This window comes from Marmota flaviventris, chromosome 14, assembly GCF_047511675.1.
Source record: "Marmota flaviventris isolate mMarFla1 chromosome 14, mMarFla1.hap1, whole genome shotgun sequence".
NCBI lineage: Eukaryota > Metazoa > Chordata > Mammalia > Rodentia > Sciuridae > Marmota > Marmota flaviventris.
The window spans coordinates 75,664,235-75,681,157 of NC_092511.1; the positions used below are offsets into that span (position 1 = coordinate 75,664,235).

The 16,923-nt window shown below is 66.4% G+C and overlaps 6 non-coding genes across 6 annotated transcripts; all 6 read left to right on the top strand.

Moving 5' to 3' along the window:
* The first annotated feature begins 2,477 nt into the window (after positions 1-2,477).
* Positions 2,478-2,596, top strand: LOC139701854 (5S ribosomal RNA). The gene has a single exon (XR_011704453.1). It is a non-coding gene; the product is annotated as a 5S ribosomal RNA (ribosomal RNA).
* Positions 2,597-4,981: 2,385 nt separating this feature from the next.
* Positions 4,982-5,100, top strand: LOC139701965 (5S ribosomal RNA). Its single transcript, XR_011704564.1, has one exon. It is a non-coding gene; the product is annotated as a 5S ribosomal RNA (ribosomal RNA).
* Positions 5,101-7,483: 2,383 nt separating this feature from the next.
* On the top strand, positions 7,484-7,602 carry LOC139701982 (5S ribosomal RNA). The gene has a single exon (XR_011704580.1). It is a non-coding gene; the product is annotated as a 5S ribosomal RNA (ribosomal RNA).
* A 2,393-nt stretch (positions 7,603-9,995) lies between these two features.
* Positions 9,996-10,114, top strand: LOC139701993 (5S ribosomal RNA). Its single transcript, XR_011704591.1, has one exon. It is a non-coding gene; the product is annotated as a 5S ribosomal RNA (ribosomal RNA).
* Positions 10,115-12,508: 2,394 nt separating this feature from the next.
* On the top strand, positions 12,509-12,627 carry LOC139702004 (5S ribosomal RNA). Its single transcript, XR_011704602.1, has one exon. It is a non-coding gene; the product is annotated as a 5S ribosomal RNA (ribosomal RNA).
* Positions 12,628-15,020: 2,393 nt separating this feature from the next.
* LOC139701860 (5S ribosomal RNA) lies at positions 15,021-15,139 on the top strand. Its single transcript, XR_011704459.1, has one exon. It is a non-coding gene; the product is annotated as a 5S ribosomal RNA (ribosomal RNA).
* Positions 15,140-16,923: the final 1,784 nt, after the last annotated feature.

The window sequence follows — 16,923 nt, forward strand, 5'->3', positions numbered from 1 at the left end:
GCGCCCGATCTCGTCTGATCTCGGAAGCTAAGCAGGGTCGGGCCTGGTTAGTACTTGGATGGGAGACCGCCTGGGAATACCGGGTGCTGTAGGCTTTTGCGCCCCCTTCCCACACACACTTTTAACTTGCGTGGCCCCGAGAGACAGGCCGTGACCCCCGGGCCCTCGGGCCAGGGCGCAGGCGCAGCCCTGGGCTGCCGGTCGCTGTCCCTTCAGGCCTGCGGCTGGCCTCCCGACGACCAGCGCCCAGCGCCTGCAACAAGGCCCACAGGCCTGGCTCTCCCCAGGGACGCTAGGACACTCACTCCATGAGACCCCGCTGAGCCGAGCCAGGTCCAGGCCACGACCCTCCATGTGCACCCAGACCGAACCCCCCCACCCCTCGGCCTGGAGGATGGGGTGTGTGGGGGGGCGACACCCGCCTTCCCCAGAACACGGGGCCCACCCGCGGGGCCCGCTCCCTCACCCGTTCCTGCCACACAAGCAGAACCTTGACACCCAGATCCTGGGAGTGGGAGAGTCCATCGAGCGTCTCTGCCTGGGTCCTTCTCTCTTTGCACCACCTCCGCAAGGTCCCTCCTGTGTCTCTACCTCCTTCCCCACCGCCTTCCTCCGTGAGGGTCCCCCTGAGTCTATCTCTCTCTCTGCCTGTCTCTCCCTTTCACTCTCATCGGAGCAGCAGATGTCTCTGTGGGTCCCTGTTCATCCATCTCTCCTTCTCTCTTGTGCCTCTCTTGGCCTGTGAGGAGGCATCCCTGTCTCCATCTCCCACTCAATCCCTCTCTGGCCTTGACTCTCCTCTCTCTCTCTCTCTCTCTCTCTCTCTCTCTCACACACACACACACACACACACACACACACACACTCACCCCTCTACCCCCCACCCAACCCCAGCCAACTCACTCTGGGCTGCAAGTCACCAGGTCCATGGTAGCCTGGAGACTGGGCAGTCACAGGTTCTCTCATCTCCCATCTAACTTCCCATGGATGTAAGAGTGGATTCACACATCACCCTTGAAGTGCGCGCAGGACTTCAGGGTGTGTGCTCAGCAGAGGCTGAGAGAGGGCCGAGGAGGCCACAGGGTCTTAGGAGTCTGCGCTGAGAGCCAAGCAAGAGAGCAGATGGCAAAAGAGGGCAGGCGCTCCTGAAAGAGGAGGAAGCAGCCTTCAGAGCAGGCAAGCGGTTCGGGGCCAGGGGGTTGCCATGGAGGACCAGGTGCCAAGAGGAGTTGAAGCCTGGCCGGTGGGGACAGGGAAGCAGAGGCCCCTTGGTCGCGGTCACCGGTCCACCTGCAGAGGACAGGACAAGACGCAGGGCCTGACGACCCGGTGGGCGCGTGTCCCCGCAACGCAACCACCGCTCCCCTCCCTCCCCCCTCTCCCCCCTGCAATGCTTGCAGGGGAGGGGGCTTTCCGTCTGGTGAGGCCGCCGACTAAGCTCCCACAGGGGTTTGAATCAGGGTGCTTCTTCCACAGGCGGTCCTTTCCTGGACACTGGACAGAGGGGTCTATGCCCTTCCTCAGGGCGGTGCTGTGCACGTGCTGGTCGTTGACTGGTACCAACAAGGCGCAGAGCCCTCCGACCTTGGCATTGGGTCCGAAGGGGGTGACTGCGGTGGCTTTGCAGAGTGGGCCCGAAACTCAGGGCGAGGCACGACCCCAGCGGCGCACTTCTGAGCCTGGCCGGGCGACTGACTGACTGGGAGCCAGCGGGCCGCTGCCCCCGGCCACCCTCTGCCCGGTTTTCCCTGAGTCCCTGAGTGTGTTCCTCCCTCCTGCCCTCCCTGTGCGTGGCTCCACTCGCCAGGCACGCTCAGGGGACGTGTGTGGCCGGCGGCTGGCCATTGCCCAGTCGGACTGCATTTCCGCCTGGGGCGCAGGGCCTCTGTCAGGGTCCCTGGGGTGTCCGAGGGGGGTGCCCGCCTGCCTCTCCGCCCCTGGCTCTCTGGGCTCCGGGCTAGGCTAGGCTAGGTTCGCGCGCGCGGGACACTGAAACGGCCAGGGCTTCTGGGCTTCTCCGCCTGGCGAAAGGCGGGGTGGGCGTGGCGGTGGGGGGCCGGGGGTCCGTGGGGGGGTTGGGGTCGCGGGAGGCCTGGGCCTTGGCGAGGAGCGGCGGAGGAGGCCAGGCCACGCCAGGCCACGCCAGGCCGGGGCGGGGCGGTGCGATCCCTGCGGGCGCTTGGTGGGGCTCGCGGTAAGTGGAGCCAGGTGGAGAGCGGCGGTGTTGGAGGCGGGACTCAGCCAGTCCCAGTCTCCCAGGACCCCTGGGCCGCTGCCCGGTGGAGTCAGGTCGGAGCGGAGCGTGAGAGCCCCCAGCCTTGAGTTGAGTTGGGCTGGGCTGCGCTGTTGTGGGGCGGGCGAGGGAGGCCCCCTGCGACCACCCCCTCCGATTTCCCCCCTCCACCCCCCTCCCGTCCCCTGGACTGAAGGGTGGAACCCGGAGCAGGCTCTTGAGGCGCCCCCGGGCGGCCCTCCCCGTCTACGGCCATACCACCCTGAACGCGCCCGATCTCGTCTGATCTCGGAAGCTAAGCAGGGTCGGGCCTGGTTAGTACTTGGATGGGAGACCGCCTGGGAATACCGGGTGCTGTAGGCTTTTGCGCCCCCTTCCCACACACACTTTTAACTTGCGTGGCCCCGAGAGACAGGCCGTGACCCCCGGGCCCTCGGGCCAGGGCGCAGGCGCAGCCCTGGGCTGCCGGTCGCTGTCCCTTCAGGCCTGCGGCTGGCCTCCCGACGACCAGCGCCCAGCGCCTGCAACAAGGCCCACAGGCCTGGCTCTCCCCAGGGACGCTAGGACACTCACTCCATGAGACCCCGCTGAGCCGAGCCAGGTCCAGGCCACGACCCTCCATGTGCACCCAGACCGAACCCCCCCACCCCTCGGCCTGGAGGATGGGGTGTGTGGGGGGGCGACACCCGCCTTCCCCAGAACACGGGGCCCACCCGCGGGGCCCGCTCCCTCACCCGTTCCTGCCACACAAGCAGAACCTTGACACCCAGATCCTGGGAGTGGGAGAGTCCATCGAGCGTCTCTGCCTGGGTCCTTCTCTCTTTGCACCACCTCCGCAAGGTCCCTCCTGTGTCTCTACCTCCTTCCCCACCGCCTTCCTCCGTGAGGGTCCCCCTGAGTCTATCTCTCTCTCTGCCTGTCTCTCCCTTTCACTCTCATCGGAGCAGCAGATGTCTCTGTGGGTCCCTGTTCATCCATCTCTCCTTCTCTCTTGTGCCTCTCTTGGCCTGTGAGGAGGCATCCCTGTCTCCATCTCCCACTCAATCCCTCTCTGGCCTTGACTCTCTCTCTCTCTCTCTCTCTCTCTCTCTCTCTCTCTCTCACACACACACACACACACACACACACACACACACTCACCCCTCTACCCCCCACCCAACCCCAGCCAACTCACTCTGGGCTGCAAGTCACCAGGTCCATGGTAGCCTGGAGACTGGGCAGTCACAGGTTCTCTCATCTCCCATCTAACTTCCCATGGATGTAAGAGTGGATTCACACATCACCCTTGAAGTGCGCGCAGGACTTCAGGGTGTGTGCTCAGCAGAGGCTGAGAGAGGGCCGAGGAGGCCACAGGGTCTTAGGAGTCTGCGCTGAGAGCCAAGCAAGAGAGCAGATGGCAAAAGAGGGCAGGCGCTCCTGAAAGAGGAGGAAGCAGCCTTCAGAGCAGGCAAGCGGTTCGGGGCCAGGGGGTTGCCATGGAGGACCAGGTGCCAAGAGGAGTTGAAGCCTGGCCGGTGGGGACAGGGAAGCAGAGGCCCCTTGGTCGCGGTCACCGGTCCACCTGCAGAGGACAGGACAAGACGCAGGGCCTGACGACCCGGTGGGCGCGTGTCCCCGCAACGCAACCACCGCTCCCCTCCCTCCCCCCTCTCCCCCCTGCAATGCTTGCAGGGGAGGGGGCTTTCCGTCTGGTGAGGCCGCCGACTAAGCTCCCACAGGGGTTTGAATCAGGGTGCTTCTTCCACAGGCGGTCCTTTCCTGGACACTGGACAGAGGGGTCTATGCCCTTCCTCAGGGCGGTGCTGTGCACGTGCTGGTCGTTGACTGGTACCAACAAGGCGCAGAGCCCTCCGACCTTGGCATTGGGTCCGAAGGGGGTGACTGCGGTGGCTTTGCAGAGTGGGCCCGAAACTCAGGGCGAGGCACGACCCCAGCGGCGCACTTCTGAGCCTGGCCGGGCGACTGACTGACTGGGAGCCAGCGGGCCGCTGCCCCCGGCCACCCTCTGCCCGGTTTTCCCTGAGTCCCTGAGTGTGTTCCTCCCTCCTGCCCTCCCTGTGCGTGGCTCCACTCGCCAGGCACGCTCAGGGGACGTGTGTGGCCGGCGGCTGGCCATTGCCCAGTCGGACTGCATTTCCGCCTGGGGCGCAGGGCCTCTGTCAGGGTCCCTGGGGTGTCCGAGGGGGGTGCCCGCCTGCCTCTCCGCCCCTGGCTCTCTGGGCTCCGGGCTAGGCTAGGCTAGGTTCGCGCGCGCGGGACACTGAAACGGCCAGGGCTTCTGGGCTTCTCCGCCTGGCGAAAGGCGGGGTGGGCGTGGCGGTGGGGGGCCGGGGGTCCGTGGGGGGGTTGGGGTCGCGGGAGGCCTGGGCCTTGGCGAGGAGCGGCGGAGGAGGCCAGGCCACGCCAGGCCACGCCAGGCCGGGGCGGGGCGGTGCGATCCCTGCGGGCGCTTGGTGGGGCTCGCGGTAAGTGGAGCCAGGTGGAGAGCGGCGGTGTTGGAGGCGGGACTCAGCCAGTCCCAGTCTCCCAGGACCCCTGGGCCGCTGCCCGGTGGAGTCAGGTCGGAGCGGAGCGTGAGAGCCCCCAGCCTTGAGTTGAGTTGGGCTGGGCTGCGCTGTTGTGGGGCGGGCGAGGGAGGCCCCCTGCGACCACCCCCTCCGATTTCCCCCCTCCACCCCCCTCCCGTCCCCTGGACTGAAGGGTGGAACCCGGAGCAGGCTCTTGAGGCGCCCCCGGGCGGCCCTCCCCGTCTACGGCCATACCACCCTGAACGCGCCCGATCTCGTCTGATCTCGGAAGCTAAGCAGGGTCGGGCCTGGTTAGTACTTGGATGGGAGACCGCCTGGGAATACCGGGTGCTGTAGGCTTTTGCGCCCCCTTCCCACACACACTTTTAACTTGCGTGGCCCCGAGAGACAGGCCGTGACCCCCGGGCCCTCGGGCCAGGGCGCAGGCGCAGCCCTGGGCTGCCGGTCGCTGTCCCTTCAGGCCTGCGGCTGGCCTCCCGACGACCAGCGCCCAGCGCCTGCAACAAGGCCCACAGGCCTGGCTCTCCCCAGGGACGCTAGGACACTCACTCCATGAGACCCCGCTGAGCCGAGCCAGGTCCAGGCCACGACCCTCCATGTGCACCCAGACCGAACCCCCCCACCCCTCGGCCTGGAGGATGGGGTGTGTGGGGGGGCGACACCCGCCTTCCCCAGAACACGGGGCCCACCCGCGGGGCCCGCTCCCTCACCCGTTCCTGCCACACAAGCAGAACCTTGACACCCAGATCCTGGGAGTGGGAGAGTCCATCGAGCGTCTCTGCCTGGGTCCTTCTCTCTTTGCACCACCTCCGCAAGGTCCCTCCTGTGTCTCTACCTCCTTCCCCACCGCCTTCCTCCGTGAGGGTCCCCCTGAGTCTATCTCTCTCTCTGCCTGTCTCTCCCTTTCACTCTCATCGGAGCAGCAGATGTCTCTGTGGGTCCCTGTTCATCCATCTCTCCTTCTCTCTTGTGCCTCTCTTGGCCTGTGAGGAGGCATCCCTGTCTCCATCTCCCACTCAATCCCTCTCTGGCCTTGACTCTCCTCTCTCTCTCTCTCTCTCTCTCTCTCTCTCTCACACACACACACACACACACACACACACACACACTCACCCCTCTACCCCCCACCCAACCCCAGCCAACTCACTCTGGGCTGCAAGTCACCAGGTCCATGGTAGCCTGGAGACTGGGCAGTCACAGGTTCTCTCATCTCCCATCTAACTTCCCATGGATGTAAGAGTGGATTCACACATCACCCTTGAAGTGCGCGCAGGACTTCAGGGTGTGTGCTCAGCAGAGGCTGAGAGAGGGCCGAGGAGGCCACAGGGTCTTAGGAGTCTGCGCTGAGAGCCAAGCAAGAGAGCAGATGGCAAAAGAGGGCAGGCGCTCCTGAAAGAGGAGGGAAGCAGCCTTCAGAGCAGGCAAGCGGTTCGGGGCCAGGGGGTTGCCATGGAGGACCAGGTGCCAAGAGGAGTTGAAGCCTGGCCGGTGGGGACAGGGAAGCAGAGGCCCCTTGGTCGCGGTCACCGGTCCACCTGCAGAGGACAGGACAAGACGCAGGGCCTGACGACCCGGTGGGCGCGTGTCCCCGCAACGCAACCACCGCTCCCCTCCCTCCCCCCTCTCCCCCCTGCAATGCTTGCAGGGGAGGGGGCTTTCCGTCTGGTGAGGCCGCCGACTAAGCTCCCACAGGGGTTTGAATCAGGGTGCTTCTTCCACAGGCGGTCCTTTCCTGGACACTGGACAGAGGGGTCTATGCCCTTCCTCAGGGCGGTGCTGTGCACGTGCTGGTCGTTGACTGGTACCAACAAGGCGCAGAGCCCTCCGACCTTGGCATTGGGTCCGAAGGGGGTGACTGCGGTGGCTTTGCAGAGTGGGCCCGAAACTCAGGGCGAGGCACGACCCCAGCGGCGCACTTCTGAGCCTGGCCGGGCGACTGACTGACTGGGAGCCAGCGGGCCGCTGCCCCCGGCCACCCTCTGCCCGGTTTTCCCTGAGTCCCTGAGTGTGTTCCTCCCTCCTGCCCTCCCTGTGCGTGGCTCCACTCGCCAGGCACGCTCAGGGGACGTGTGTGGCCGGCGGCTGGCCATTGCCCAGTCGGACTGCATTTCCGCCTGGGGCGCAGGGCCTCTGTCAGGGTCCCTGGGGTGTCCGAGGGGGGTGCCCGCCTGCCTCTCCGCCCCTGGCTCTCTGGGCTCCGGGCTAGGCTAGGCTAGGTTCGCGCGCGCGGGACACTGAAACGGCCAGGGCTTCTGGGCTTCTCCGCCTGGCGAAAGGCGGGGTGGGCGTGGCGGTGGGGGGCCGGGGGTCCGTGGGGGGGTTGGGGTCGCGGGAGGCCTGGGCCTTGGCGAGGAGCGGCGGAGGAGGCCAGGCCACGCCAGGCCACGCCAGGCCGGGGCGGGGCGGTGCGATCCCTGCGGGCGCTTGGTGGGGCTCGCGGTAAGTGGAGCCAGGTGGAGAGCGGCGGTGTTGGAGGCGGGACTCAGCCAGTCCCAGTCTCCCAGGACCCCTGGGCCGCTGCCCGGTGGAGTCAGGTCGGAGCGGAGCGTGAGAGCCCCCAGCCTTGAGTTGAGTTGGGCTGGGCTGCGCTGTTGTGGGGCGGGCGAGGGAGGCCCCCTGCGACCACCCCCTCCGATTTCCCCCCTCCACCCCCCTCCCGTCCCCTGGACTGAAGGGTGGAACCCGGAGCAGGCTCTTGAGGCGCCCCCGGGCGGCCCTCCCCGTCTACGGCCATACCACCCTGAACGCGCCCGATCTCGTCTGATCTCGGAAGCTAAGCAGGGTCGGGCCTGGTTAGTACTTGGATGGGAGACCGCCTGGGAATACCGGGTGCTGTAGGCTTTTGCGCCCCCTTCCCACACACACTTTTAACTTGCGTGGCCCCGAGAGACAGGCCGTGACCCCCGGGCCCTCGGGCCAGGGCGCAGGCGCAGCCCTGGGCTGCCGGTCGCTGTCCCTTCAGGCCTGCGGCTGGCCTCCCGACGACCAGCGCCCAGCGCCTGCAACAAGGCCCACAGGCCTGGCTCTCCCCAGGGACGCTAGGACACTCACTCCATGAGACCCCGCTGAGCCGAGCCAGGTCCAGGCCACGACCCTCCATGTGCACCCAGACCGACCCCCCCACCCCTCGGCCTGGAGGATGGGGTGTGTGGGGGGGCGACACCCGCCTTCCCCAGAACACGGGGCCCACCCGCGGGGCCCGCTCCCTCACCCGTTCCTGCCACACAAGCAGAACCTTGACACCCAGATCCTGGGAGTGGGAGAGTCCATCGAGCGTCTCTGCCTGGGTCCTTCTCTCTTTGCACCACCTCCGCAAGGTCCCTCCTGTGTCTCTACCTCCTTCCCCACCGCCTTCCTCCGTGAGGGTCCCCCTGAGTCTATCTCTCTCTCTGCCTGTCTCTCCCTTTCACTCTCATCGGAGCAGCAGATGTCTCTGTGGGTCCCTGTTCATCCATCTCTCCTTCTCTCTTGTGCCTCTCTTGGCCTGTGAGGAGGCATCCCTGTCTCCATCTCCCACTCAATCCCTCTCTGGCCTTGACTCTCCTCTCTCTCTCTCTCTCTCTCTCTCTCTCTCTCTCTCTCTCACACACACACACACACACACACACACAGAGACACACACTCACCCCTCTACCCCCCACCCAACCCCAGCCAACTCACTCTGGGCTGCAAGTCACCAGGTCCATGGTAGCCTGGAGACTGGGCAGTCACAGGTTCTCTCATCTCCCATCTAACTTCCCATGGATGTAAGAGTGGATTCACACATCACCCTTGAAGTGCGCGCAGGACTTCAGGGTGTGTGCTCAGCAGAGGCTGAGAGAGGGCCGAGGAGGCCACAGGGTCTTAGGAGTCTGCGCTGAGAGCCAAGCAAGAGAGCAGATGGCAAAAGAGGGCAGGCGCTCCTGAAAGAGGAGGAAGCAGCCTTCAGAGCAGGCAAGCGGTTCGGGGCCAGGGGGTTGCCATGGAGGACCAGGTGCCAAGAGGAGTTGAAGCCTGGCCGGTGGGGACAGGGAAGCAGAGGCCCCTTGGTCGCGGTCACCGGTCCACCTGCAGAGGACAGGACAAGACGCAGGGCCTGACGACCCGGTGGGCGCGTGTCCCCGCAACGCAACCACCGCTCCCCTCCCTCCCCCCTCTCCCCCCTGCAATGCTTGCAGGGGAGGGGGCTTTCCGTCTGGTGAGGCCGCCGACTAAGCTCCCACAGGGGTTTGAATCAGGGTGCTTCTTCCACAGGCGGTCCTTTCCTGGACACTGGACAGAGGGGTCTATGCCCTTCCTCAGGGCGGTGCTGTGCACGTGCTGGTCGTTGACTGGTACCAACAAGGCGCAGAGCCCTCCGACCTTGGCATTGGGTCCGAAGGGGGTGACTGCGGTGGCTTTGCAGAGTGGGCCCGAAACTCAGGGCGAGGCACGACCCCAGCGGCGCACTTCTGAGCCTGGCCGGGCGACTGACTGACTGGGAGCCAGCGGGCCGCTGCCCCCGGCCACCCTCTGCCCGGTTTTCCCTGAGTCCCTGAGTGTGTTCCTCCCTCCTGCCCTCCCTGTGCGTGGCTCCACTCGCCAGGCACGCTCAGGGGACGTGTGTGGCCGGCGGCTGGCCATTGCCCAGTCGGACTGCATTTCCGCCTGGGGCGCAGGGCCTCTGTCAGGGTCCCTGGGGTGTCCGAGGGGGGTGCCCGCCTGCCTCTCCGCCCCTGGCTCTCTGGGCTCCGGGCTAGGCTAGGCTAGGTTCGCGCGCGCGGGACACTGAAACGGCCAGGGCTTCTGGGCTTCTCCGCCTGGCGAAAGGCGGGGTGGGCGTGGCGGTGGGGGGCCGGGGGTCCGTGGGGGGGTTGGGGTCGCGGGAGGCCTGGGCCTTGGCGAGGAGCGGCGGAGGAGGCCAGGCCACGCCAGGCCACGCCAGGCCGGGGCGGGGCGGTGCGATCCCTGCGGGCGCTTGGTGGGGCTCGCGGTAAGTGGAGCCAGGTGGAGAGCGGCGGTGTTGGAGGCGGGACTCAGCCAGTCCCAGTCTCCCAGGACCCCTGGGCCGCTGCCCGGTGGAGTCAGGTCGGAGCGGAGCGTGAGAGCCCCCAGCCTTGAGTTGAGTTGGGCTGGGCTGCGCTGTTGTGGGGCGGGCGAGGGAGGCCCCCTGCGACCACCCCCTCCGATTTCCCCCCTCCACCCCCCTCCCGTCCCCTGGACTGAAGGGTGGAACCCGGAGCAGGCTCTTGAGGCGCCCCCGGGCGGCCCTCCCCGTCTACGGCCATACCACCCTGAACGCGCCCGATCTCGTCTGATCTCGGAAGCTAAGCAGGGTCGGGCCTGGTTAGTACTTGGATGGGAGACCGCCTGGGAATACCGGGTGCTGTAGGCTTTTGCGCCCCCTTCCCACACACACTTTTAACTTGCGTGGCCCCGAGAGACAGGCCGTGACCCCCGGGCCCTCGGGCCAGGGCGCAGGCGCAGCCCTGGGCTGCCGGTCGCTGTCCCTTCAGGCCTGCGGCTGGCCTCCCGACGACCAGCGCCCAGCGCCTGCAACAAGGCCCACAGGCCTGGCTCTCCCCAGGGACGCTAGGACACTCACTCCATGAGACCCCGCTGAGCCGAGCCAGGTCCAGGCCACGACCCTCCATGTGCACCCAGACCGAACCCCCCCACCCCTCGGCCTGGAGGATGGGGTGTGTGGGGGGGCGACACCCGCCTTCCCCAGAACACGGGGCCCACCCGCGGGGCCCGCTCCCTCACCCGTTCCTGCCACACAAGCAGAACCTTGACACCCAGATCCTGGGAGTGGGAGAGTCCATCGAGCGTCTCTGCCTGGGTCCTTCTCTCTTTGCACCACCTCCGCAAGGTCCCTCCTGTGTCTCTACCTCCTTCCCCACCGCCTTCCTCCGTGAGGGTCCCCCTGAGTCTATCTCTCTCTCTGCCTGTCTCTCCCTTTCACTCTCATCGGAGCAGCAGATGTCTCTGTGGGTCCCTGTTCATCCATCTCTCCTTCTCTCTTGTGCCTCTCTTGGCCTGTGAGGAGGCATCCCTGTCTCCATCTCCCACTCAATCCCTCTCTGGCCTTGACTCTCCTCTCTCTCTCTCTCTCTCTCTCTCTCTCTCTCTCTCTCTCACACACACACACACACACACACACACAGAGACACACACTCACCCCTCTACCCCCCACCCAACCCCAGCCAACTCACTCTGGGCTGCAAGTCACCAGGTCCATGGTAGCCTGGAGACTGGGCAGTCACAGGTTCTCTCATCTCCCATCTAACTTCCCATGGATGTAAGAGTGGATTCACACATCACCCTTGAAGTGCGCGCAGGACTTCAGGGTGTGTGCTCAGCAGAGGCTGAGAGAGGGCCGAGGAGGCCACAGGGTCTTAGGAGTCTGCGCTGAGAGCCAAGCAAGAGAGCAGATGGCAAAAGAGGGCAGGCGCTCCTGAAAGAGGAGGAAGCAGCCTTCAGAGCAGGCAAGCGGTTCGGGGCCAGGGGGTTGCCATGGAGGACCAGGTGCCAAGAGGAGTTGAAGCCTGGCCGGTGGGGACAGGGAAGCAGAGGCCCCTTGGTCGCGGTCACCGGTCCACCTGCAGAGGACAGGACAAGACGCAGGGCCTGACGACCCGGTGGGCGCGTGTCCCCGCAACGCAACCACCGCTCCCCTCCCTCCCCCCTCTCCCCCCTGCAATGCTTGCAGGGGAGGGGGCTTTCCGTCTGGTGAGGCCGCCGACTAAGCTCCCACAGGGGTTTGAATCAGGGTGCTTCTTCCACAGGCGGTCCTTTCCTGGACACTGGACAGAGGGGTCTATGCCCTTCCTCAGGGCGGTGCTGTGCACGTGCTGGTCGTTGACTGGTACCAACAAGGCGCAGAGCCCTCCGACCTTGGCATTGGGTCCGAAGGGGGTGACTGCGGTGGCTTTGCAGAGTGGGCCCGAAACTCAGGGCGAGGCACGACCCCAGCGGCGCACTTCTGAGCCTGGCCGGGCGACTGACTGACTGGGAGCCAGCGGGCCGCTGCCCCCGGCCACCCTCTGCCCGGTTTTCCCTGAGTCCCTGAGTGTGTTCCTCCCTCCTGCCCTCCCTGTGCGTGGCTCCACTCGCCAGGCACGCTCAGGGGACGTGTGTGGCCGGCGGCTGGCCATTGCCCAGTCGGACTGCATTTCCGCCTGGGGCGCAGGGCCTCTGTCAGGGTCCCTGGGGTGTCCGAGGGGGGTGCCCGCCTGCCTCTCCGCCCCTGGCTCTCTGGGCTCCGGGCTAGGCTAGGCTAGGTTCGCGCGCGCGGGACACTGAAACGGCCAGGGCTTCTGGGCTTCTCCGCCTGGCGAAAGGCGGGGTGGGCGTGGCGGTGGGGGGCCGGGGGTCCGTGGGGGGGTTGGGGTCGCGGGAGGCCTGGGCCTTGGCGAGGAGCGGCGGAGGAGGCCAGGCCACGCCAGGCCACGCCAGGCCGGGGCGGGGCGGTGCGATCCCTGCGGGCGCTTGGTGGGGCTCGCGGTAAGTGGAGCCAGGTGGAGAGCGGCGGTGTTGGAGGCGGGACTCAGCCAGTCCCAGTCTCCCAGGACCCCTGGGCCGCTGCCCGGTGGAGTCAGGTCGGAGCGGAGCGTGAGAGCCCCCAGCCTTGAGTTGAGTTGGGCTGGGCTGCGCTGTTGTGGGGCGGGCGAGGGAGGCCCCCTGCGACCACCCCCTCCGATTTCCCCCCTCCACCCCCCTCCCGTCCCCTGGACTGAAGGGTGGAACCCGGAGCAGGCTCTTGAGGCGCCCCCGGGCGGCCCTCCCCGTCTACGGCCATACCACCCTGAACGCGCCCGATCTCGTCTGATCTCGGAAGCTAAGCAGGGTCGGGCCTGGTTAGTACTTGGATGGGAGACCGCCTGGGAATACCGGGTGCTGTAGGCTTTTGCGCCCCCTTCCCACACACACTTTTAACTTGCGTGGCCCCGAGAGACAGGCCGTGACCCCCGGGCCCTCGGGCCAGGGCGCAGGCGCAGCCCTGGGCTGCCGGTCGCTGTCCCTTCAGGCCTGCGGCTGGCCTCCCGACGACCAGCGCCCAGCGCCTGCAACAAGGCCCACAGGCCTGGCTCTCCCCAGGGACGCTAGGACACTCACTCCATGAGACCCCGCTGAGCCGAGCCAGGTCCAGGCCACGACCCTCCATGTGCACCCAGACCGACCCCCCCACCCCTCGGCCTGGAGGATGGGGTGTGTGGGGGGGCGACACCCGCCTTCCCCAGAACACGGGGCCCACCCGCGGGGCCCGCTCCCTCACCCGTTCCTGCCACACAAGCAGAACCTTGTCACCCACATCCTGGGAGTGGGAGAGTCCATCGAGCGTCTCTGCCTGGGTCCTTCTCTCTTTGCACCACCTCCGCAAGGTCCCTCCTGTGTCTCTACCTCCTTCCCCACCGCCTTCCTCCGTGAGGGTCCCCCTGAGTCTATCTCTCTCTCTGCCTGTCTCTCCTTTCACTCTCATCGGAGCAGCAGATGTCTCTGTGGGTCCCTGTTCATCCATCTCTCCTTCTCTCTTGTGCCTCTCTTGGCCTGTGAGGAGCATCCCTGTCTCCATCTCCCACTCAATCCCTCTCTGGCCTTGACTCTCCTCTCTCTCTCTCTCTCTCTCTCTCTCTCTCTCTCTCTCTCACACACACACACACACACACACACACACAGAGACACACCACTCACCCCTCACCCCCCACCCAACCCCAGCCAACTCACTCTGGGCTGCAAGTCACCAGGTCCATGGTAGCCTGGAGACTGGGCAGTCACAGGTTCTCTCATCTCCCATCTAACTTCCCATGGATGTAAGAGTGGATTCACACATCACCCTTGAAGTGCGCGCAGGACTTCAGGGTGTGTGCTCAGCAGAGGCTGAGAGAGGGCCGAGGAGGCCACAGGGTCTTAGGAGTCTGCGCTGAGAGCCAAGCAAGAGAGCAGATGGCAAAAGAGGGCAGGCGCTCCTGAAAGAGGAGGAAGCAGCCTTCAGAGCAGGCAAGCGGTTCGGGGCCAGGGGGTTGCCATGGAGGACCAGGTGCCAAGAGGAGTTGAAGCCTGGCCGGTGGGGACAGGGAAGCAGAGGCCCCTTGGTCGCGGTCACCGGTCCACCTGCAGAGGACAGGACAAGACGCAGGGCCTGACGACCCGGTGGGCGCGTGTCCCCGCAACGCAACCACCGCTCCCCTCCCTCCCCCCTCTCCCCCCTGCAATGCTTGCAGGGGAGGGGGCTTTCCGTCTGGTGAGGCCGCCGACTAAGCTCCCACAGGGGTTTGAATCAGGGTGCTTCTTCCACAGGCGGTCCTTTCCTGGACACTGGACAGAGGGGTCTATGCCCTTCCTCAGGGCGGTGCTGTGCACGTGCTGGTCGTTGACTGGTACCAACAAGGCGCAGAGCCCTCCGACCTTGGCATTGGGTCCGAAGGGGGTGACTGCGGTGGCTTTGCAGAGTGGGCCCGAAACTCAGGGCGAGGCACGACCCCAGCGGCGCACTTCTGAGCCTGGCCGGGCGACTGACTGACTGGGAGCCAGCGGGCCGCTGCCCCCGGCCACCCTCTGCCCGGTTTTCCCTGAGTCCCTGAGTGTGTTCCTCCCTCCTGCCCTCCCTGTGCGTGGCTCCACTCGCCAGGCACGCTCAGGGGACGTGTGTGGCCGGCGGCTGGCCATTGCCCAGTCGGACTGCATTTCCGCCTGGGGCGCAGGGCCTCTGTCAGGGTCCCTGGGGTGTCCGAGGGGGGTGCCCGCCTGCCTCTCCGCCCCTGGCTCTCTGGGCTCCGGGCTAGGCTAGGCTAGGTTCGCGCGCGCGGGACACTGAAACGGCCAGGGCTTCTGGGCTTCTCCGCCTGGCGAAAGGCGGGGTGGGCGTGGCGGTGGGGGGCCGGGGGTCCGTGGGGGGGTTGGGGTCGCGGGAGGCCTGGGCCTTGGCGAGGAGCGGCGGAGGAGGCCAGGCCACGCCAGGCCACGCCAGGCCGGGGCGGGGCGGTGCGATCCCTGCGGGCGCTTGGTGGGGCTCGCGGTAAGTGGAGCCAGGTGGAGAGCGGCGGTGTTGGAGGCGGGACTCAGCCAGTCCCAGTCTCCCAGGACCCCTGGGCCGCTGCCCGGTGGAGTCAGGTCGGAGCGGAGCGTGAGAGCCCCCAGCCTTGAGTTGAGTTGGGCTGGGCTGCGCTGTTGTGGGGCGGGCGAGGGAGGCCCCCTGCGACCACCCCCTCCGATTTCCCCCCTCCACCCCCCTCCCGTCCCCTGGACTGAAGGGTGGAACCCGGAGCAGGCTCTTGAGGCGCCCCCGGGCGGCCCTCCCCGTCTACGGCCATACCACCCTGAACGCGCCCGATCTCGTCTGATCTCGGAAGCTAAGCAGGGTCGGGCCTGGTTAGTACTTGGATGGGAGACCGCCTGGGAATACCGGGTGCTGTAGGCTTTTGCGCCCCCTTCCCACACACACTTTTAACTTGCGTGGCCCCGAGAGACAGGCCGTGACCCCCGGGCCCTCGGGCCAGGGCGCAGGCGCAGCCCTGGGCTGCCGGTCGCTGTCCCTTCAGGCCTGCGGCTGGCCTCCCGACGACCAGCGCCCAGCGCCTGCAACAAGGCCCACAGGCCTGGCTCTCCCCAGGGACGCTAGGACACTCACTCCATGAGACCCCGCTGAGCCGAGCCAGGTCCAGGCCACGACCCTCCATGTGCACCCAGACCGACCCCCCCACCCCTCGGCCTGGAGGATGGGGTGTGTGGGGGGGCGACACCCGCCTTCCCCAGAACACGGGGCCCACCCGCGGGGCCCGCTCCCTCACCCGTTCCTGCCACACAAGCAGAACCTTGACACCCAGATCCTGGGAGTGGGAGAGTCCATCGAGCGTCTCTGCCTGGGTCCTTCTCTCTTTGCACCACCTCCGCAAGGTCCCTCCTGTGTCTCTACCTCCTTCCCCACCGCCTTCCTCCGTGAGGGTCCCCCTGAGTCTATCTCTCTCTCTGCCTGTCTCTCCCTTTCACTCTCATCGGAGCAGCAGATGTCTCTGTGGGTCCCTGTGCATCCATCTCTCCTTCTCTCTTGTGCCTCTCTTGGCCTGTGAGGAGGCATCCCTGTCTCCATCTCCCACTCAATCCCTCTCTGGCCTTGACTCTCCTCTCTCTCTCTCTCTCTCTCTCTCTCTCACACACACACACACACACACACACACACACAGAGACACACACTCACCCCTCTACCCCCCACCCAACCCCAGCCAACTCACTCTGGGCTGCAAGTCACCAGGTCCATGGTAGCCTGGAGACTGGGCAGTCACAGGTTCTCTCATCTCCCATCTAACTTCCCATGGATGTAAGAGTGGATTCACACATCACCCTTGAAGTGCGCGCAGGACTTCAGGGTGTGTGCTCAGCAGAGGCTGAGAGAGGGCCGAGGAGGCCACAGGGTCTTAGGAGTCTGCGCTGAGAGCCAAGCAAGAGAGCAGATGGCAAAAGAGGGCAGGCGCTCCTGAAAGAGGAGGAAGCAGCCTTCAGAGCAGGCAAGCGGTTCGGGGCCAGGGGGTTGCCATGGAGGACCAGGTGCCAAGAGGAGTTGAAGCCTGGCCGGTGGGGACAGGGAAGCAGAGGCCCCTTGGTCGCGGTCACCGGTCCACCTGCAGAGGACAGGACAAGACGCAGGGCCTGACGACCCGGTGGGCGCGTGTCCCCGCAACGCAACCACCGCTCCCCTCCCTCCCCCCTCTCCCCCCTGCAATGCTTGCAGGGGAGGGGGCTTTCCGTCTGGTGAGGCCGCCGACTAAGCTCCCACAGGGGTTTGAATCAGGGTGCTTCTTCCACAGGCGGTCCTTTCCTGGACACTGGACAGAGGGGTCTATGCCCTTCCTCAGGGCGGTGCTGTGCACGTGCTGGTCGTTGACTGGTACCAACAAGGCGCAGAGCCCTCCGACCTTGGCATTGGGTCCGAAGGGGGTGACTGCGGTGGCTTTGCAGAGTGGGCCCGAAACTCAGGGCGAGGCACGACCCCAGCGGCGCACTTCTGAGCCTGGCCGGGCGACTGACTGACTGGGAGCCAGCGGGCCGCTGCCCCCGGCCACCCTCTGCCCGGTTTTCCCTGAGTCCCTGAGTGTGTTCCTCCCTCCTGCCCTCCCTGTGCGTGGCTCCACTCGCCAGGCACGCTCAGGGGACGTGTGTGGCCGGCGGCTGGCCATTGCCCAGTCGGACTGCATTTCCGCCTGGGGC